Genomic DNA, 22,989 nt, shown 5'->3' on the forward strand with positions numbered 1-22,989 from the left:
GGTTGCACCTGGAGTTCTCCAGACTATGGCTTTTCCAGAAGTGCGGAATGCAACATCTCTTTGTGAACTCTCGTTACGCAGTAAAACCAGAGGATAACAAAACACAACCTCTTTTAACAGCACTAGCTGCTAAATGCTAAGTTTAAATGCCCAGTCTTTGATTATTAGTGAATAGATGAGGGGACAGGTGAGCAGATGAATGAGTGAATGGGTTGTTGGTGTGTGAGTGTGGGGCGACCAGATGGGTAGGGAGTAGGTGGGATAAGTGTGTATGTGGGTAAGAGGGTAGGTAGTTGAGGTGCATAGATAGGCAGATAGGAGGCTAGAGTAGCTAGGTTGAGAGATGCATGAGGTGGGTGAGTCAGCAGGAGTCGGGTTGGGTGGGGTAATCAGGTCTGGTTCGGAAGGTAGTCAGTTATTTAGAATTGATAGGTCAGGTCAGAGGAATTGTTGGGTGATAAGGTGTAATTGGAGGGATAGTCAGGGTAAGGGAATAGTCAGTTTGAGCCAGGGGTAGTCTGCAGGTTGGGGAGGTAGTGAATGTGGTCATGGGGAGGTGCTGTTTTGTGTGAATGCTTGGTGGTCAGTTCAGGTGTTGCCCAGGAGTTTGGTTATAATCTGTTTAACCTTTCTTGAATAACTATCCAGGTAAGTACACTGGAACTCTCTGAAGTCTCTGTCTGTAACTCAGGGTCAGAGACTTTTGCAGAGGGTCCCAGGGAGCAGGAGAATTGCCTCTTGAAAGTTCAATTTTTATTTATTCATTCGTGGGACATGGGCATCGCTGGCTGGCCAGTATTTTTTGCCTATCCCTGGGCAACAGTTGCCGGAGGGCAGTTGCAAGTCAACCACATTGCTGTGGCTTTGGAGTCATGTGTAGGCCAGACCAGGTAAGGACACAGATTTTCCTCCCTAAAGGATATCGATGAACCAGATGGGTTTTGCTGACAAACGATTTAATTATTTGAAACCTTGGTGGCTGAATATTCCCCTGCTGATAATTATATTGAAAAAGGTGGAGTCTTACTAATCCTGACATTTGAAGTAGAATGAACAGGAATTTTGCTGTCTTGATTACTGTGTCAAAAACATCTTGACAACTGTCCTGCATTATTCCACTAACCTCTCACTGTGTGTTTTAAGAGTTAAAAGCCAAATGTATGTTTCCTGGTTGGGTTTGCTACTTTGGTATCATAATACTCAATTCCAGTCAGTCGAGGTGATTGAAAAGTTATATGGTAATGGGAACTAATCTTATATGTATCAGCTAAAAGGATAAGCAGAGCCAAATAGATTAGATTCCCTTGCATTGCAATTGCACCCACATTCCATGACTAAACATCAAAATTATATTATAAAAACTGATAGATATTTACAAGGTCAGTAACCCAATCACAAGGTTCAGAGAACATAGACCTTTATGATGTAATTTACATCTTTCTTGTGTTAGTTTCTTGCAACTCCATCATACATATCCATTATGCTCCATATTTCTGGCCATAAGAAAGATTATCAGTAAGAACGATGAGCTGCATCAGCCTGTGGACATTAGTTTCTATGAATAAGTAGATTGAGTAAACAGGTTAGCAAGGCTGGTACAATGCAACAATTGACTGTTGCTCATTATTGGCATTACTCTGATTCATGTTTCCATCCTAAAATGACATTGGCAAACAAATATCCCTTCATAATGACATTCTTGCACTTTCACTCCACTCAATTGCATCAATACCTCTCCTTTCAAGAAACATCCCAATAAAACCATTCATCTGCCTTGATCATTTCTCTGGTACAACTCTCATCTCCAGTCCCTTAATTCCAAGGAACTCAGATTTTAACTCTTCATTCCCCTAGCACAATGGGCAAAACTACTCCTACAGTTCCCAGCTGCCTGAGCTCTGAACTCTCAAATTTCTTTCCTCCCCACCCAACCCACCAACAAGGTCATCTTGTCCATGAGATGCGCCATCCATTCCCTGGACCCTACTCCTATCAAACAGTTGAATAGCAAACTCCCTTTCCTGGTGCACATGGTAATTGATGTTGTTAGTAATTCTCTTTCCTCAGGTACTCTTCCCACTCTCTTTCAAATCTGCCATCATCATCCATCTCCTTCAATCAGTTTTCTGCCTCTGCCACAGTGCTGACATAGCCCTTATCCAAGTCACATGTGGTGAGCTATGTGACTGTCATGACAAACTATCTCTCCTTATTCTTCGCAACTTGTCTACAGCCTTTGACATGGTTGACCATGCTATCCCACTACAATCTCTCTCCCCCTGCCACCCAGATAAATTGGACTGCTCTTGCCTGATTTCATTGTTTTCTTTAATCCAGTTGTGGCTAGAGATTATCAAAGATGTGTCTCAAAGAGAAGCTCAAACATGTCAACATGTAAGATAAATGGAATGATCCATTTATTGAGAAACTGATAAACAGTCCTGAAGTGTAATTCCAATAGACCTGGGGTAATTGCAGTGCAACTTGTTTAGTTAATAACTATAGAATTGGAAGGGAGAAACTTCAAATTCTGAAATTCAAGCATATTGAATTATAATTACCCTCTAATCTAATCTAATTAAACTGCACTTACTTCAGGGTTGTTCATCAGTTTCTCAATCTGATGGTTGAATTAATATTACATTTAACACTTATTCTTACAACTAAATGTTACCTTTAAAATACAGATATAAATCATAAAACTTGATGATACAAGTTCCACTCATAGACCTACACAGGCCCCTGGTAAAGCAATTCCTGTTCTAAAATTCTCATCCTTGTTGCCAAATCTCTTGATGGCCTTGACCATCCCTAAACTCTTCCAGCCCTACGAACCTTCAAGAGATAAAAGCAAATTACTGTGAATGCTGGAATTTGAAACTAAAAGAGGAAGTGCTAGAAAATCTCAGCAGGTCTGGCAGTGTCTGTAAGGAGAGAAAAGAGCTGATGTTTTGAGTCCAGATGACCCTTTGTCAATAAAGGTGTAGAAAGTGGGAGATATTTATACTGCAGGGTAAGGGAATGAAAGATGAGTCATAGCCACAAAAACAAGGGGGCAGGCTGATAATGGCAGCCCATAGAGAGAATAAAGCGTGTGAATGGCCAAACAGCAGAGAAGCTGAAATCAAAGGGTAAGCTGCGACAGATGAAGATGTTGGGGGGATGGGAGGGGAGTGTGTGGGGGTGGGGTGGTGATGGGTGGGGAAGAGATCTGTGCTTCTCCTATACTGGTCTTTTGCACAATCTCAATTTTAATTGCTCGAATATTAGCAATTGTTCCTTCAGCTGCCTTGGCCCTAAGCTCTGGAATTCCCTTTCAAAATCTATTTGGATCTCTCACCTCTCTCCCATTCTTTAAGGCAATACTTAAAATCTGTCATTCTGAGGAAGCATTTGATCATCTGTCCTGACATTTCCTTACGTTGTTTCCTCCTAATTTTATTTGATAAATCCTTAATATTTTTGTGGTTCAAAAACAGAAAATGCTGCAAAATCGCAGCAGATCTGATGGCATTTATGGAGACAGTACCGTGCCAACGTTTTGAATCTGGATTGCCCTTTGTCTGTTTCTGTTTCTAATTCCAGCATCTACAGTATTTCGCTTTTATATAAATGTATGTGGTTGTTGTTTGTTTGCTTGTTAAGGCTAACCTAACAGTAGAAATACAGAATCCAACACGAGAAGCCATTTGGCCTTCTGTGTCTATCCAGCTCTTTGAAAAACTAATTCAATTAGCCTCACTTGTTGTTTCCCATAGCCTAGCAATTTATTCCTTCTCAGAGGTATAACTAATTCCCATTAAAAAATTACAATTAAAGCTGCTTCTTTGAGTTGCTGCTCTCTTTGTTGGTGAACCTGGAGGCAGTTGGGGCATTTACTTAGATGGAGTGGTGGTGTACCCAAACCCTGCCACCTTTCCACCTCTACCAGAATTCTGGGTGGGTGGGTTAGTGGTTGACCTTCCTGCCCCTAGTGCCAACTGAAGATCACTTAAGAGGCTCATGGACTCGTGGCCATGCAGCATGCATGATTAATGAATCTGTGTGGGCTGCTTGCCAACCTGGAGCATGGCGTATGCAGATGCAGGATTGAACAGACCCTTGAGAAAAGATGATCTGTCCCTGATCCAGAGGCTGGAGGTCAGGGTCTACTGAGCAATATCCAGCTGTTAGTGCTAATCCCCTTTCCCTGCAACCACTCTCCTCCACCACCCCCCCCCCCCGCACCTCAACCATACCAACAACCAAGCATCCTCCACTGCCATAACACTGCCAGCATCCCCAGCACTCCCCCGTAACAAGGTAACATACCTGTAGCCTCTAATCCTAGGACTCCAGCGATTGTCCTTTTCAGTTGTAGTGTCATGTCATCGGCAGTGGTGCTGCAGAGTGCAAAAGCTTCTAAACTCTGGCCAGAAGTCTAGCTGGGTGAGATATCAAGGAACGTGATGTGATGCTGAACATCCCAGTTCTGAGCCAGAACCTGGTTTAATTCCCATTTCAGGGCTGATGACCACAGGAGGTTACTCATTATGGCATTTGTAATGAGGCCAAAGAGGTTTATTATCAACCTATATATCCTTTTGATATGCCTATGGCAGATGCTTAGAGTGGGAGAGTTGCCTCGTCAGCCATTTGCAGAAGGCAACAGCAAACCACTGCAATACCTTGCCAAGCATGGCCAACACAGACATCCATGGTCACCAAAGCCAGATCAAGACAGAGAGAGATCATAAAGCCACTGTGTAGATGGAGGCGGTTCAGCCCAACAAATCTGTACTGACTCGCTCACAAAGCATCTTACCCAGGCCCTCTGCCCACCGCCCCCACCCCTACTGCCCACTGCCCCACCCCCCAACGTACTCCCATAACCCCACACATTTACTATCCATCTAACCTATACATCTTGGGACGCTAAGGGACAATTTGGCATGGCCAATCCACCTAACCTGCACATATTTAGATTAGGGGGGAGGGGGAACCCAGGCAGAGATGGGGAGAATGTGCAAACTCTACACAGACAGTGACCCAAGACCAGAATTGAACCTGGTGCTGTGAGCCAGCAATGCAAACAGCTGTGCCACCGTACTGTCTATATCAAGGAAAAGTAAGAGTTTGAACCATCAGTGTGGAACTGACAGAATGGAATCATTTCTGGTTATTTGAAAGCACAGTGAGAAATGGAAAATATGGCCCATGAGTTCTGAGTAAGTGGTTCTACTGAAGTAGAATTACTTGCTGGGGAATTATGGAGGATTCATGCATAATGAGCTGCTGAGGCATCTGGGAGACGATGGACTGGGAATGTAAGGAAAGATGATTGGGAGATCAGAATGCAGCACACTGCATGTAGAGTATGCAATAATGTGGAGTCAGAGGATGTACTCCTCCCAGCTTCACATTCAGAAGTATTTTTATTTGGATTTGTTAACAATTCAAAGCATTTTTGTAAACTGCAGAATATTTCCATGAATACATGCCTCTCAATTTGACAAATGGATAGCAATAGCAAGTTAAGATGAGAAGGCACGGATCCAAAGCAAAAATAAACATGTTCTCATTGACACTAAATCCTTCAAGCATCTTTACAGTTTGCATTATTTTCTTATTAAACTTTTTACTGTAATCGTTTTTTGCTTTTTGGTCCAGAAATTTAAGTGTCTACATATTAGGCAGCAAGCAAAAAGAGAAGCTTTTAAAATATACATATCTGAACATGAAGCTAGGAGGAGCAGAGTTCTGCTCCGGACTCCGCATTAACAATGTTAGCAGCTACATCAACTCCACCCCAAAACCCACCTGTCAATGCCCACTCATTACTATTTTGTTACAATCTCTATAGAGACCATTAATGTTTAAAGATAAAATCCAACACTCACTGATTAATTGAAATAAATTGTGCCACAAGATTTTTAAAAAGCAAAAACCTTGCTGAATATAACAAATATGCATAAAGCAGGACACTATTAACTTAACACTACAGCTTTTCAAGACTTAGAGTACAAATTGAGCCTCAGTCAAATATAGCAGCATAGTAGGCCATTCAGCCCCTATAGACTGTTCCACCATTCAATGAGATCATGACTGATTGTTGCCTCACTCCTGCCTCCATCCCCACTGACTCCCGCCTCTCCCTCACTATGCAGGCACCCAGGAAAAAAACTCTCAAAATGAGTGCTCCCAGATTTCCAACGATGTTGGCTGGGATTTTCCAACTGTGTCGTGGTAGAATCTGTTGTGGGAGATTCAGCGGCCCAGCCAAAATTCCATTCATTTTTGATGAGGCTGGATAATCCTGGTTGTGGCAGACCCGTAAAATCCTGCTCATTATCTATGCATTTGATGTAAATTCTCTTCATTTTTTCAAGACCTATGCTTATCTCAGATTGAGCCATTTCAACAATAAGTAGAAGGCACCCAAACTTGCGTTGGAAGCCATATAGACACAATGACTGGTGGAGTAGGTCAGAGGCTGGGAACTCTATGGTGAGTCAGGAGGTGTAACTCACCTCCTGACTCACCAAAGCCTGTCAACCATTTGCAATGTACAAGTCAAGATTTTGATTAAATAATCTCCACTTGCCCGAGTGAGTGTATCTCCAAAAAACAATTGAGAATTATGTTTCAATAAGATACTTCTCAAACTTCTCAACCTTCTAAGCTCCAATGGATGCAGGTCCAACCATTCCTGGCAACCTAATCCCCCTCCGCCTTCCCCATCCCAGGTATCAGTCAACTGAACCTTCTCTGAACTGCTTCTAAAACAGTTATATCCTTTCTTAAATAGTGAGACCAAAACTGTACCCTTTAAATATCAGAACATTCAAGGAAATGGGACAAGTGCTGGATAAAGGAATTAGTGCAATTTTAGTGGTAACTAATTTCAGCGCAGGCTCAAGGGACTGAAGAGTCTTTTCTATGCTGTATGACTCTACAACCATCTGGTGCAAAGCAACCTGCTTTAAGGACTCCCCATCCACCATTGTAAACATACATTCGTCACAGTTGCACAGTGGCAGCAGTGAGAACCATCTACTAGATGCAATACAGCAACTAATCATGCCACCTTCAACAACATTTTCCAAACTCTAGGACAAGGGTACTGGAATATGTGGGAACACTCCAACCTGCAGGTTTACCTCCAGACCCCACACCATCTTGATTTGGAACTGTATTGCTGTTCCTTTTCTGTTGTTGGTTTTGAGATTTGGTAATCCCTCCCAAACAGTGAATAAGGAAGTACCTCATGGACTGCAGTGACTCAAGAAGGCTGTTTACCACCTCCTCAAGAGAAATTAGGGATAGGCAGCAAATGCTGTCCTAACCTGTGACGGTCATATCCGAGGAAAAGGCTGCCAATTACTAGCAGAGTACAATAGCTTTCCAGCCTTCTGAGTGATTTTTCGAAGACTTAATTCAGCAGGTTACCTAGTAATGCCAGGACCACACTATTGGATTGAGACTTCTCAAAAGAGGAAGAGAATGATGGGCTGCAAAGCCATTAAAATGATGAAGTTGTGGTTGTGGATTTATTTTACAGTAGGTCTCAGAACGATTACATTTTTCACAAAAGTAGTGGCTGTCATTGGAAAATAGATTAAATTTGATAGATCTGTCACCAAATAAATAGAGTAGTTCTGGGCATGGAACTTTGAACTCTCAGCTGATATTTGCAGTGTTTTTTTTCACACTTGTTTGTTTTAGTATGTGTAATTCAACATGTAAAGAGCATGTGCAGAGAGCTGATAAGCCTATAATGCTATTTGAGCAAGTGTACAGGCTGAAGACTGAGCAAAATGTTATTGTCGAATGCTGGCTGTTGAAAAATGATCAGCAATTCAAGTTGCTTCCTTTTTTTTTGAAGCTTGATTAATCCAGGCTATTTGCTACTTCCCAGAATGTGCCAGAGAATACAACAGTTTTGCAGAAGCTGTTTTGTGTTATTCATTGTTGGCTTATCCATGTTTAAATTTCTTGGATTGTACTAGAGCAGCAAATTCTCCATCAAGAAACACAGACTGCTTGCATCATCTTAAAACATCACCACAGGGCAAAACAAAAGTTACGATTATCTCAAATCCATCATGTACGAGGTGGAAAAGGGGCCCTGGGGGAAGGAGGGTGGGGAACTCGGGGAAGGAGGGTCGAGATGGAGGGGCTGAGGGAAGGTGGGTTGAGATGGGGAACTGGGGGAAGGAGAGTCACGATGGGAAAATGGGGGAAGGAGAGTAGAGATAGAGAACAGGGGGAAGGAGGTTGGGGTTGGGGATCTGGGGGAAGGAAGGTGGAGATGAGGGTGTCGAGGAAAGAGGGTGGAGGCTTTACTTTTTATTGTAATGAGAAAAGCTGGTACGAGGAACTCATTTACAATTGTATCTGTTTGTACAAAGTATTGAAACTGCTCTGCATAGGAAATCCATGATTATTTTCTTCACTGAAAGGACCTATGGTTCCTAATTGACCCACAATTTCTCTTGCAGGTAGTAGTGACTCAAGACTGTGCAGCACAATCTGTTTATTATCTTGCTAGTACTCCTCTTTTTATCCTGAAGACCTGTTCACTTGATGTATTCTTTTTTTTCAAAAGGCCTAGCGTTACAGAAAGGTGTCTCTTCTTTTCAAATATGTCAGCTGTTGCATGAATCTCACCCTTCTCTGACTGCAAAAAGCCCCTCTTTTAAACCCACACAGAGAATTTCCATCTTTTTCAACTGTATAGTGAGTCTCTTGCTCTGCTGCTAAACACTACATGATGTGGATATGCCGGCGTTGGACTGGGGTAAACACAGTAAAAAGTCTGACAACACCAGGTTTTAGTCCAACCGATTTATTTGATAGTAAACTCACAAGCTTTCGAGGGGACTCCCTCTTCGTCAGGTGAATGGAGAGTTCTGGCCTCGGACAGAGCATATAAAGCACAGACAGTTTAGAGATTACTGATTTAGAATGCGAATCTTTACACCTAACCTGCTGTTCAAGACCTGAAGTGGCCGACAATGTGTGTGGAAGGAGCACTGATCACAGGTTAAAGAGATGTGTATTGTCTCCAGACAGCACAGTGAGTCAGATTTTGCAAACCCAGGCAAGTCACGGGGGTTAACATTGTCGGCCACTTTAGGACTTGAACAGCAGGTTAGGTGTAAAGATTTGCATTCTAATCAGTAATCTGTAAACTGTCTGTGCTTTATACGCTCTGTCCGAGGCCAGAACTCTCCATTCACCTGACGAAGAGGGAGTCCCCTCGAAAGCTTGCGAGTTTACTATCAAATAAATCGGTTGGACTAAAACCTGGTGTTGTCAGACTTTTTACTGTGCTAAACACTACAACACATGCCTGGGCTGTGCAGCTTAGAGGAGTCTACCTCATTTTTTTTTCCCGGTGAGAAACACAATTTGTTTTCTTTCTAGGCCTTCCTTCACTGATGCTTCAAACTTTAATCCTGTTACTAATTTTCCCCAGCCTTCTGATATTCCAGGACCCATGATGTTTTTGTAATTTAGGATCTTTTCTCAATGTAGCAAAATCCCAACTCATCACCAATTTTCTTTATGTAATGCCCTAATAATGTTAGTGATGTTTATTGTAAGTCAATGCATCTCTATGTAGCATGTCTCATGATAATGTGGTGACAACAATTGAGGCATTTGGGAAATTTTTTCCTCTCTTCCATCCTGGACTGGAAGCAAGCAAAACCTATCCACAAATTGGTTAAATAATCCACCATGTGACAGCTGTTTCATTCTTTTATCTTCGTGTTGAAGTGGGCTCATCATTTTCCTAAACAGCAGTTAGGGATTGTGAGTTTAAAGCACAAAGATAAAGAAGCATCTTGCACCATAAATTCAGAATAACAACAGATTTATTGTAGGAGCTGTTGCCTGTACAGAGTAGAAAATGGAACAAAGCAGGTGCCTGTGAAACACCAATAAAATCACCACAAAATCATGTGACTGGCTCCTAAAACAATCATGCATCCACTTAAATATATAATACTTTATCGTGCCAATTTGGTGATGTGACCAGTTTTATGGGTGGTGGTGTGACATTATTTTTAAACTATTGTTAAACTTTGCACAAACTTGACTTGTGAATGATGCACAGTATGTTCAAAATTCCTGAATCTTTTGTGTTAATTTGGCAGATTTTTACTGGATTGCGATGATAAAACGAGTGTAAACTTCTAGAAACTCCACTTCAAACTATCTGTAATTGTGAAACAACTGCATAAAGATTGTAGTCCTGAATTTTCAAAAGTCTTGGTCTGATTGTCTGCAACATGACAAAGATTGTCAGAGACACCAATTGAAAGATAAAATGCTAACAAAGATAATTGTCTAACGGTTTTTTTTTCAGATGTTCCTCTACTCTAATCCGACAGGGTTTTATCTCGGAGTTTGTGCGTGTTTGCACATGGGACTATCCGTCTGACCCTGGGAAGATTGTTTCTTCTGAATGTGTAAATGTTATAACTACCTCAGTATTCCCATTGCTTCCATAACTTCTGAAGTTGTTCATGTGACAGCATCAGTTATCACATTTAGCAATGTCAAGTGGGAAATGTTTGCAATTTAAATGCCATAGCTATTATGCAAACACTGTAGCTAAAATTGATGCCAATGATCATCCTGCTGAGTTTAATTTCCAAATTTTGTTTTTAAAGCTTTCACAAAGAAAATGCTTATGGTCAGGTGACAGGTATGGACAGTTGTCAAGATAATATTCCCCACAGTAACCTGATGGGGAATGATGATTTATTAAATTAATCATGTTGATTATGCTGTATGGATGCATTTCATTGAAACTCAAAAGGTCACGTCAGGGCACTGAAGCTTTCACTGGATAACGTACAGGTATTTAATAATTTCTGAGAGAAAATTTGCTTTCTGTTCATTTTGACAAACTCAGTGGATGGCACGGTCAGCATTAATATGAGTGACTTAGAGTGTTTATATTAATACTTCCAAGAATTGTTAAGGGGTGAAGAATGATTGACATTATCATCAGTCTCATTCAAATTAGATTTTGCTTTCCTTTCATTCATATCTATCTTATGATTGAGCGATTACTGAGATCCAGAATAAAAGAACTTGTGCAAATAGTGGCTCTAATTTTCTGCAAAGACTGTCCCTATCACCAGCTGTATCAATTGCGGGATAAACATGAAAATGGCTTCTGCGGTTAAAGCAGCCATTTTTCAGAATGTTTTGCAGGTTTTCTGCCAAAGTAATAAAGAAGTTCAAAGCCGATGGCTTGATAAAAGAAGGGCGTGCGTTAGGTTCAGCCTATTCCAATCGTTAGACCAGAGATGGACAACCTCGGCTAGTGAGTGGGTTACATGAGGGGTTACCCACTGACTAGCCCTTCTTCATCTCAATGGGCCATGAGATTGAAATCCGGCTTGTTCAGTAACTGTGGTCCCAGTGAATAAGATTAAGACATCTAATACTTGACAAATATTTTGTAACGAGTTATAGCAAATGCTTAATCCTTTATATATTAATCACACTATCAACTTAGAATTATAGAATCATTGCAGAAGGATGCTATTCGGCCCATCGAGTCTACACCGACGACATCCCACCCAGGCCCTATCCCCATAACTCCATGCATTGACACTAGCTAGTCTCCTGGACACTAAGGGACAATTTAGCTTGGCTAATTCACACATCTTTGGACTTCAAATGGTTAAAAACAAAATAAATATTCACACTTTGGTTGCGTTGTCAATGTTGTGTGCAATCAACATATACCTCATTTCACTTGACCTTGCTTTAAGTACACGTCAGTCATACCAGTAGGAAAAAAAAACTGTGGATGGAAATCAGTAGAATTTGGCAACTTTGCGTGTGGACAATGGTCAGTAAAATGGGCTGTACTCAGAACCCTGATGGGCCGAATGGGTTACAGGTTTCTCAGCACTGCTTTAGGCATTCCAAAATGCTTTATCACTCATGAGATACTTGAAGTGCAGCCACTCAAAGGAAATAGTATGGATGGATGGGGCAGCTGCTTAATCATTTTGTTATGCTGGACTTAGCACCAGGTACTTAATTAGAAGGACAAGTTCATATCGTGTACGTTCTCTCATTCAAACACAAATCAAGGGATGGAATCTGCATAGTGGTAATATCTACACAACTAATATCTCAATAATAATATCAATGCCACATGATAGATTAACACACAACTAACATTACATGACGAAAATATTCAGACACAGCTAATGCTGAATTATGGAAATATTAACACACAGTTAAAAGCACATGATGGCAATTTTAATACCATGTGATGATAATGACACAGCACGAAGTGATATCTGCTTAGGTGCAAAAGTGTATGTACACATTTTAAAATAAAATTTAAGAGGCTTGTAAATTGTTAATGTCGGTGATGTTAAAAAGTCAATCAACTCCATTATTGGAGTTTAATCCAATTAACTTCAACCGAGTAGTAATTACCAAATTATTTGCATGATGGATTTACCTTGATACTTTCAGTTCTATACTTGGAGCGAGCCTTAATTTGATGCTAAATTATGAGCCGCTAACAGAATTAGGCTTCTTTTCACCAGAGAAAAGATGAAGGGCATGCTGCAAGCATCTCACATGCTGGAAGGCATGAGTAATAAAGGTATTATTAGTTTTTTAACCTAACAATATATGGCAACTGAGCAAGAGGACGTGTGCACAACTTTAACAAGTCTGTATGAAACTAAGATTTGAAAATGTATCTATCCTCGCAAAGTACACAATAATACAAGGAATAAGGGCATGAGTAGACCATATAGCCCAGCGAGCCTGCTCCGTTGTTCAATATGATCATGGCTATTCTTAGGCTTCACCTTTATTTTTCTGCCTACTCCCCAAGTCCTTTAATTCCTTGAGAGACCAAAAATCTGTCTATCCCAGCCTTAAACATATTCAACAATGCAACATCTATAAATTTCTGGTTAAAAGAATTCCAAAGATTCATAACCCTTTGAGTGAAGCAATTTCTCCTCATCCCAGTCCTAAATGATTGGCCCCTTATTCTGAAACTTAACCTATGTTTCAGCTGGCTCATGAATCTAAAACAATCTCTCAGCATATATTGTGGGTGGTAATGAGACCACCTTTCATTCTTCTAAATGCCAGAAAATATAAGCCGAAATAACTTCTCATCATAGGTTAACCCCTTCATCAAAGGAACCAATTTAGTACTGCCTCCAATATGAGTATATCTTTTTTTTTTACAAGTGGTGACCAAACTGCACACAGTATTCGAGATGCGATCTCACCAAAACTCTAAACAATCTCCATAACACTTTTCTTTTGTACGCCAATCCTCTTGCAAAAAAGACTGACGTGTCATTTACCTTCCTAATTGTACATGAACTTTCAGTGTTCCTTGTACAAACATAGCCAAAGGTTATAAGTTACGCCTTTCTAAAAAAAAATTCTGCAGTTCTATTCTTGCAACTAAAGAGAATATCTTAACACTTATATTGTACTCCAAATATTTCCCACTCATTTAAACTGTCTTTATTTGCAGCCTCTGTATCCTCCACACAGCTTACCTTCCCACCCAGTTTGATTTCGTCAGCAAACTTTTGATACATTACTCCTTGTCTCTTTGAGTCACCTCAAGTTATTACAATGTAGCAAACAATTAACTGGAGAGTTTATTGTTAAGAAGAACTATATACATAAAGGGGTAAACAGCACAACCAATACTGGTTTACTCCTAACAACAATTCCCTGACTCCAACCTAAGCCCTCCAGATCTGGGACTGCTTGCCCTTGCTTCCGGTTGGCCCAGGTTCACAGTCCATTGGCTTTGGCACAGTCATGTGGCCCAAGCAGGGCAGCCCTCAAAAGGGGCCACACTACCACGCTCTTCATCTAAATCTAAGATTCTAAATAATGGATGCCCCAGAATTGGTTCTTGAGGCATTCCACTATTCATTGCCTGCCAGCTTGAAAAGGCCCCATTTATGCTCTCTTTCAGCTTTCCATCTGTTAACCAACTGTCTATCTATGCTGAAGTATTATACCCAACTCCCAGAACCCTTACCTTCCCTATTAACCTTTTGTGTGGACCTTATCAAATGCCTTTTGGAAATCTATCTACTGGTTTCCTGTTAACTACCTTGCTAGTTACATCCTCAAAATGCTCATATATTGGTCAAGTAGAATTTCCCTTGAGTAAAATGATGTTGACTTCTTCTAATATTCTATGTTTTTCTAAGCGCAAAGTAAGCATATGGTGAACATTCTGGGTAAAAGCAGATAATGCCAACCTGGATTAAAATTTTATTATATTGAATTTAGAAGGTCAGCGGGATAATGATCACCAGAGATAGCAAATAATTTGTGGAATACTCTTGGCTAGAAATGACAGTGAGTAGTTAAAGTGGGCAAACACCAAAAATCTGATTTGACATCTAACTGGGTCCCTGGTGCTGTGAGGCAGCAATGCCAACCACTGTGCTACTGCTATATTGTATTGAAGTATCAAAGAGGGTTGTTATGAACTACTTCTGGCAGGTAATGGGCTGAATCAGGAATAAATGGAAATATTGGGCATTTCTGGCCAATTATCGATTTTACAAACTCTCTGACTTTACCGTCTGAACTAGATATTCCACACGGAATAACAGTGCTTGGATGACATTGTTCCCACTGCCCTTAATCAATATATTTTATATGGGTTAATATCTGTGAATGTAACAGATCATAGCAAACATTTGAGCATTTGTCCACCCGTTTCTCAAAAAATAACTTTTACTTACGCCACTAAAGCAGCAGGGATCATAGAAATAATGGCTGTATTTATAAGAATGCTAGCATGGTTTATTCAACAACAAACACAGGAAATGCTGGAAAATCTCAGCAGGTCAGACAGCATCAGTGGAGAGAGTAGAACCAGCCTTTCGAGCCTGAATCCACATTTTGCAGCATTTTCTGCTTTTGTTTCCAATGCCAATATCTACAGTATTTTGCCTTTAGCATAGTTTTAAAGCTTATTAGTGTCACAAGTAGGTTTACATTAATTGTTATTGTGAAAATCCCCTAGTTCATCACACTCTGGCACTTGTTCAAGTACACTGAATTTAGCATGGCCAGCACACCTAACCAGGACGTCTTTCAGAGGAAGTAAACCTATGCAGACATGGGGTGAACGTGTAGACTCCACACAGTGACCCAAGCCAGATATTGAACCTGGATCCCTGACGCTGTGAGGCAGCAGTGCTAACCACTGTGCTACCATGCCAAATTGTATTGAAGTATCAAAGAGAGTTGTTATTAACTATTTTTGGTGGGTAATGAAGTGAATCAGGAATAAATGTTCATTTTGTTTTATTTTTGGACCTTCTATGAATTTTCATATCTCTGAGGAGATTAATAAATTGGACAGCCTAAGCTGTAAGACGTTATGCCTGCTATGTTGAAAAGGGCCAAATCGATGAGTTAACTATTCTGTTCCACACTTTTCAATGTTCTTGTGCTCTTTTCTAAGCAGCATGGGGTATGGATTTGCACTCAAAGCATGAAGAACAGAAGACACATCTATCATGTCCAACGATGCTTCTTGCAGCTGGGGATTTAGATTTCATTGTTAGGAAAATTATAAATGAGAATAATGCTGTCATTGACTAGTAAATGTCATATCTGACATAGTAGTACTTAGTAGTGTTATCAGCTGGCTGGAAAGAAATGTCAACTTCTTCTAGTACTTAAGTGGCAAAAAGCTCAGTATTATGAATCTTAATTTGACATTTTAAGTTTCACTGTGAGGGGGGAAAAAAAATCATTGCAGTGTTAAGGCATGTTGGGCAGTCGTCAATAGAAAATATAATTTGGGGGAGTGTAAAAGGACTGCTGATTTGACATCACCCACTTAATGCTGCCACCTAAGAACGTATTCTATTTGCAACTGTTGCTACAAATATTTAGTTAATCTATTTTAATCTTGGATTTTAATCTTTATAGTTTTGGCTTCTAGTTAGTTTCATTTCAATTTGAACAGCTCCTATCAGCACTGTTGTCAACGAAACAGCTATTAATCAAAGCAACATTAAAAAATAATCCAGATAAAGGAACAGCTTGAGTTCTAATTCACCAACCAGTTTATCAATAGATGCAGCAACAAGTGACCATTCTTTCTGTCTATTGTTATTTAACACATGAGGAATGAATAGCTCAGATTTAGATAAATCAGAGTTGTTGTACCAACTAAAAAACATTGAATTGGAATCATAGCCAATCTTCCAACACTCTTTCACAGTCCACTAAAGACTTTTATGAATCCCTGATGCCCCCACACTGCTAACTTAAGAATAGTTCACAGAACAGACTTTGGTTTTAATTTTTTTAATGTAAATATATCGAGTTATTTGAAATAAAGTTATTTAGTTTTAATTTGGTAAGACTGCACCTGGAATATTGTGAACTGTTCTTGGCTCCTCACCTTGGGAAGGGTCTACTTTTCTGGAATTCTCCAATCTCATGTATCCTGCCGCCACTGCCAGTGAGGATGGAAAATTTGGCGCTCAGCCAAATCTCCATTCACTGCAGCGGGACTGGAGAATCTGTCATGAGCAAGATTGAAGAATTCTGTCCTTAATCTTAAATTAGGGTGCAACAGAGTTTCACTAAATTGATTCCTAGAATGGGATGGCTGTGTCAAAAGAAGGGATCCAGTAAAATGGGCCCATATTCTCGAGTTTTTGGAATGAGATGATCTCATTGAAACATATACGGAGCAATCATTGAGATTGTTGTTCCCCTTGGCTGAAGAGGCTACTGGTAAATAGCCTCAAGGGTGGCACAGTGGTTACCAATGCTGCCTCATAACTCCAGGGACTTGGGTTCGATCCCTAGCTCGGGTCACCGTTTGTGTGGAGTTTGCACATTCTCCCCAAGTCTGTGTGTGTTTCCTCGGAGGGGCTCCAGTTTCCTCCCACAGTCCAAAGATGTGCGGGTTAGGTGCAATGGCCATGCTAAATTGCCCCTTAGTGTCACAGGATACGTAGTTTAGAGGGATTAGCGCGGTAAATATGTGGTGTTGTGGGGGTGGGGCCTGGGCGGGATTGTTGTTGGTGCAGACTCAATGGGCTGATGGCCTCTTTCTGCACTGTAGGGATTTGATGTTTTAGGATAAGCTTCTTCAAGCAGAGGATTGTGAATCTGTGGCATTCTCCACCCCATGAAAGTTGTGGATTTTCAGTCAATGAGTATATTCAAAGCTGAGATTGATAGATTTTTAGACCCTGTAATCAAGGGTTTGCTGATGGGGATGGAAAATGGAGTTGATGAAGAAGTTATTGGATGATGGAGCTGGCTTGAGAGGCCACATGAACTACTTGTGATCTTGCTTCCTATGTCCTTTATAGCACCATTGTCATTAATATCTTCAACATCGTTGGAGAATAATCATAGGCTATCTCCATTCATTTTTATGTCTCTGAGCATTGTTTGAGGGTGAAAGGATAATAGGAAATAAAATTAAATACATGTTTACATGTAAATCAAAAATGTAAGTATCTCAATCAGATAGAAATAATGCCTATTCTCTTAATCAGATTCTATCCTTCAGTTCTTTGAATATTTTGTTTTTTTCTAATAGGTTAATTAATATGAATAAAACTTTGCTAGATTATTTGCTTCCCTTTCATCTGTTTCTTCACAAAGTAGGACTGAAACATTGTCTCCATGCATTTAGGAATAACATTGACACAAAATTCCACCAAATTACCCCACTATAGTCGTCAAATGGTGGTTTTCTAAATACATGCTGAATGTTTTTATAGGTTAAATTTTTTTTCAGCAACATCAGTAATGGTAATTTATGGCACTTGTACAATACAGAGGCCGTAATGTGAATCTCACAATGGAGGGGGGTGCGGTTAGTGTGTGTGTGTGGTGGGGGGGGTGGGAGGGTGGGGGCGGGGTGCAGTGGAGAGGCTTAGCTTGCCTGGGAAGCCATCTTCTGAGCTCTAAGGGCAGCATTGCATATTCATCCTAATCTTCCAGTATCTTGTTTTATACAGTGTATACCGTATACTGAGAGATCTGTCACGACCCACCACCCCCTCCCCTGATCACTGGTAAGATTGCGCCCAAAGGCTTATTTTGAACTTTTAAAAACCAAAATGTACATGGTGTATAAAATACCTAATTCTTACTCTGTTTAATAGTATCCCAATAATCAATAGCACGTTAACATTTTCTGATCATTTCTAAGAAGCAGATTGTTTTCAGAACATTAAACCAACAAAAAGATTTTTTGATTGAATTCCAGTATCAGTGTTATTAGGGTATATAAAGCAGTTAAATTTCCCTTCATTGTTTACAACAGGATTCCCTAATTTAATGCTAGCCTCATTATTGGTTTCTAGTATGCAATATTTGTCATATGGAAACAAGCACAATAAAAAAAAATGTTAGAGATGGAAAGGTGGTAGGACTGGAGGGTCTCGATGACATTACTGTTACTAGGGAGGCGGTGCTCGACAGACTGGAGGGGCTGATTGTGGACAAGTCCCCAGGACCAGATGGAATGCATCTGAGGGTCCTGAAAGAAATGGCGGAGGTGATAGTGGATGCATTGGTGGTTATTTTCCAGACGTCGCTGGATTCCGGGGAAGTGCCGGAAGATTGGAAAACGGCTAATGTTACGCCGTTGTTTAAGAAGGGTGCCAGGCAAAAGGCGGGGATTTATAGGCCGGTTAGTTTAACGTCTGTTGTAGGTAAAATGTTAGAATCCGGCATCAAGGAGGAAATAACGAGGCATCTTGAGGGGAACTGCTTGATAGAGCAGATGCAGCACGGTTTCGTTAAAGGGAAGTCATGTCTGACAAATTTACTGGAGTTCTATGAGGATGTGTCTAGGGCGGTGGATAGAGGAGAGCCGGTGGATGTGGTCTTTCTTGATTTTCAGAAGGCGTTTGACAAGGTACCTCACAAGAGGTTATTGCAGAAGGTCAGGGGACATGGAGTTGGGGGTAGGGTGTTAGCGTGGATAGAGGACTGGTTGTCAAATAGGAGGCAGAGAGTGGGGGTCAATGGGTGCTATTCGGATTGGCGGATGGTGACTAGTGGAGTGCCCCGGGGGTCGGTGCTGGGGCCTCAGCTATTTACCATTTATATAGATGATCTGGAGGAGGGAACCCAGTGTAGGGTGTCGAAATTTGCTGATGACACCAAGACTGGTGGAAAGGCAAATTGTGCAGAGGGTGGGGAGAGTCTACAGAACGATCTAGATAGGCTGGGCGAATGGGCCAGGAAATGGCAAATGGAATTTAATGTTGGCAAGTGCGAGGTGGCCCACTTTGGTAGGAATAATGGTAGGAAGGACTATTACTTACGTGGAGAAAAACTGCAGCAGGCGACGGTGCAGAGGGACCTCGGGGTCCTTGTGCATGAGTCGCAAAAACCCAGCTTGCAGGTGCAGCAGGTGGTCAGGAAGGCGAATGGGATGCTGGCCTTCATCGCGAGGGGGATTGAATATAAAAGTAGGGAGGTCTTGCTGCGGCTGCATAGGGCATTGGTGAGGCTGCAGCTGGAGTACTGTGTGCAGTTTTGGGCGCCGTACTTACGCAAGGATATTTTGGCCTTGGAGGGAGTGCAGAGGAGGTTTACTAGGCTGATGCCGGAGTTGAGGGGGTTGAGCTATGAGGAGAGGCTGAATAAATTAGGCTTGTACTCGTTAGAGTTTAGAAGAATGAGGGGAGATCTCATTGAGACGTATAAGATGATGAATGGGATGGATGGGATAGAGGTGGAGAGACTCTTCCCGCTCAAAGGATAGTAGGACTAGGGGGCACAGCCTCAAGATAAAGGGGGGGCGGTTTAGAACAGAGTCGAGGAGGAACTTCTTCACTCAAAGGGTGGTGAATCTCTGGAATTCTCTGCCCGTTGAAGTGGTGGAGGCTACCTCGCTAAATATTTTTAAGACGCGGGTTGATGGGTTTTTGATAAGAGAGGGGATTAAGGGTTATGGGGAGAGGGCGGGAATGTGGAACTGAGCAGCGACAGATCAGCCATGATCTTATTGAATGGCGGGGCAGGCTCGAAGGGCTAGTTGGCCTACTCCTGCTCCTATTTCTTATGTTCTTAAAATCACTTGAGTGATTTAAAACTTAAAGTATAAATTCTCCCCATGATTAAACAGAGATATATTACTTTGTCTTAGATTTGGGTAACATCTCTTTGCTTGGGTAACTAGTGAGAAACTGTCCCTACACATGAAAAGATCAAGAATGGGAGGACATAAATTTAAATTAATTTGTAAAACAAGTATAAAGAATAGGAAGAGATTTTATTTTATACAGCGAGTGGTTACGGGTTTGAAATGATCTGACTGAGTGTGGTGGAGACAGGTTCAAATGAAGCATTCGAAATGCAATTGGACTCTTATCTAAAAAGGAAGAATGTGCAGGGTTACAGGGAGCACGCGGTGAATGGGACTCAGTGAATTGTTCATTTGGAGTGACAGACGTGATGGGCCAAATGACCTTCTTCTCTATGATTCTGCTAATTGCAGCCAACATTATTGCTTCTCTCTTCAGTTTCTCCATTTCCTCTGCAATAAATGTCCCAGATGGAAAAGACAGTTGGAAAGTTGCTCTGTAAATTTAACAATGCCAGAATGAGTCAGTACCAGGAAGCTTGGTGTCAGTTTTCCTTATTTATTATTTCTATCTAGTATAAAGCATTGTTTCCAGTCGTTTCCTTAATAGCCACGTTTCAACTCAGCTTGGAAATCAACATACTAGCCTCCTCATCCAAAGGACCAGTACAATATTACCACGAAACACATCTTCCCCTTCACCAACCCCTGCCAACATTTCATGGGGACCGCTCTCTCTGTAACACCCTGGTCCACTGCTCCATTAAAGAAGATGCAACCCCTGCCCCTTTACCTCCTCACTTTCCAATTCTCCAAACATTCCTTTTCGGTTAAGCAGCATCTCACCACACTTCCTTCAGTTTGGTCTCTAATGTTTGCTGCTTCCAGTGTGGTCTCCTCAGCACTGGGGAGACTAAACACAAATTGAGGACCGCGTTGAGGAATAAACTGCAAGCGTGACACTAACCTTCCTGTTGCATGCCATTTGAATTCAGCACCTTGCTCTCATACCCACATGTCCATCCCTGGCCTGCTGCAATAATCCAGTGAAGCCTGGTGCAAGCTGGAGGAGCAGCAACTCATCTTTCGTTCTGACACATTGCAGCCCTCAGGATCAATGTTGAGTTTGGCTGCTTTTGATTATGACATTTCTCTTTCATCTTAAACCTCTTTTTTAAAAAATATCCCATAGATGTATTGCCCCATGCAAACCCTCTCTTCCCCCTTCCCAAACTGACATCTGTCTTCTGTTCTCAAGGTTGCTACATTTTGTTCCAAGGTCTCACAGCTACTGTTTAATTTCTCACATATACTTCCTTTCTTTACTTCTGGTGAAGAGCCAAAAGCACTTGAAACATTAATTCTGTTTCTCTTTACAGGTACTGGCAGAGCTGTTGAGTTCTTCCAGTATCCTCTGTTCTTGCTTCAGATTCCAGTACCTGCTGTACTTTGCTATTTCCACCTTCAATATTTCTGTATACAATCCCATGTCTTTTCAACTTCAAAATAAGATCAGATTTTATATTTTTGCACATATATTGCTAGTATTTTCTTTTCACGTTTTTAATATGTGTTGATGGAAAATTAAATGAATTGAGTTTTGGAGACTGTGTTGAACTTTAGGAAAAGTTTTTATTCCACGTGCTGAACTCAGGCCTGAAACCCCAGGTTGCCCACGAGTTCTCTCTGCTCATCATAGATTTATACAGATTATTATACTTTTTGGAGCTGCTGAGGTTTACATTGTCATATTAATTCCTCGAGTTGGATACAAGATGGTTCTTCTAATAACATTTCTGCAAGCTATATTATTCAGTACATCCCTGTTAATCAGTTCTCCGGACGGTTCCATTTACCCAATTTTAATATCAAGGTGTTTTATTTGTTCAACCGATTTTACAACGATGTGTTAATCATTCCCCCACCACCCCACCTCTGCTAGGTGGTCACGTTTCACAGAAAACTATGACTCCCCTCGACTGTACGAAGCCTGGCTGTCTTAATGCTGGTTTTCCCATTGTTGTGATAGTTTGGAACGATCTCCTGTGCGTTGAAGTTGATAGCATGTGTTAATCGTTATCTGTCAGCATTAACCCTTTCATTCCCTCTGGTGAGGCCTGGCTGTCTGGGCTTACCCTATGTAATTCTACATGTATGATACTGAAATTAAAATATAAATGGACATATAAATTAAAATATAAAAGACACGATTCCTGATATTGCCCTGCAAGCATACTTGGGTATACAATTCCATCTATATCATAGAATCATTGAACCCTACAGTGCAGAAAGAGGCCCTTCGGCCCATCGAGCCTGCACCGAACACAATCCCACCCAGGCCCTGCCCCCATAAACCCTACGTATTATACCCACAAATCCCTCTAACCTACGCATCCCTGGACACTAAGGGGCAATTTCTTAGCATAGCCAGTCAACCTAACCTGCACGTCTTTGGACTGTGGAAGGAAACCGGAGCACCTGGAGGAAACCCATGCAGACACGAGGAGAATGTGCAAACTCCACACAGACAGTGACCAAGCTGAGAATATATATATTTGTGTAGCAAACAGCTGAAAGGATGTGCTGTTTGGTTTTATCCAGTGATCATTGGGACATATGGCCCTCATATCTGGCATGGGTTCCTCTCTGGACTCAGTTCTCGCAAACGTTTTTGTCATTTTCTATGAGAATTGCCTCTTTGCTGGAATGGCACCTGACCTCCTACCCCTTGCATATTTCATACACCTTGCAGGATGCTGGGTGACGTGACAAATTTCCATGTGCAATGCAAACGTCTGGTAGCATTGTGTGGCCTCATGGTCAACCCAGCCATATGTGTAAACCCAAAAAAGGGTCTGGAATAATCATCCTTGGCA

At 41.2% G+C, this 22,989-nt stretch overlaps 1 long non-coding RNA gene across 1 annotated transcript in view; it reads right to left on the bottom strand.

The window, feature by feature from the left end:
- Positions 1-1,400: 1,400 nt before the first annotated feature.
- Positions 1,401-22,989, bottom strand: part of LOC145344407 (uncharacterized) — a 1,015,876-nt gene continuing 994,287 nt past the window's right edge. The window contains exon 2 of the long non-coding RNA XR_013886861.1: positions 1,401-1,555. This is a non-coding gene — a long non-coding RNA (uncharacterized LOC145344407). The remainder of the gene's footprint in view (positions 1,556-22,989) is intronic.

The sequence above is a fragment of the Carcharhinus amblyrhynchos genome, chromosome 1 (assembly GCF_965287045.1).
Source record: "Carcharhinus amblyrhynchos chromosome 1, sCarAmb.v2.hapA, whole genome shotgun sequence".
Classification (NCBI taxonomy): Eukaryota; Metazoa; Chordata; class Chondrichthyes; order Carcharhiniformes; family Carcharhinidae; genus Carcharhinus; species Carcharhinus amblyrhynchos.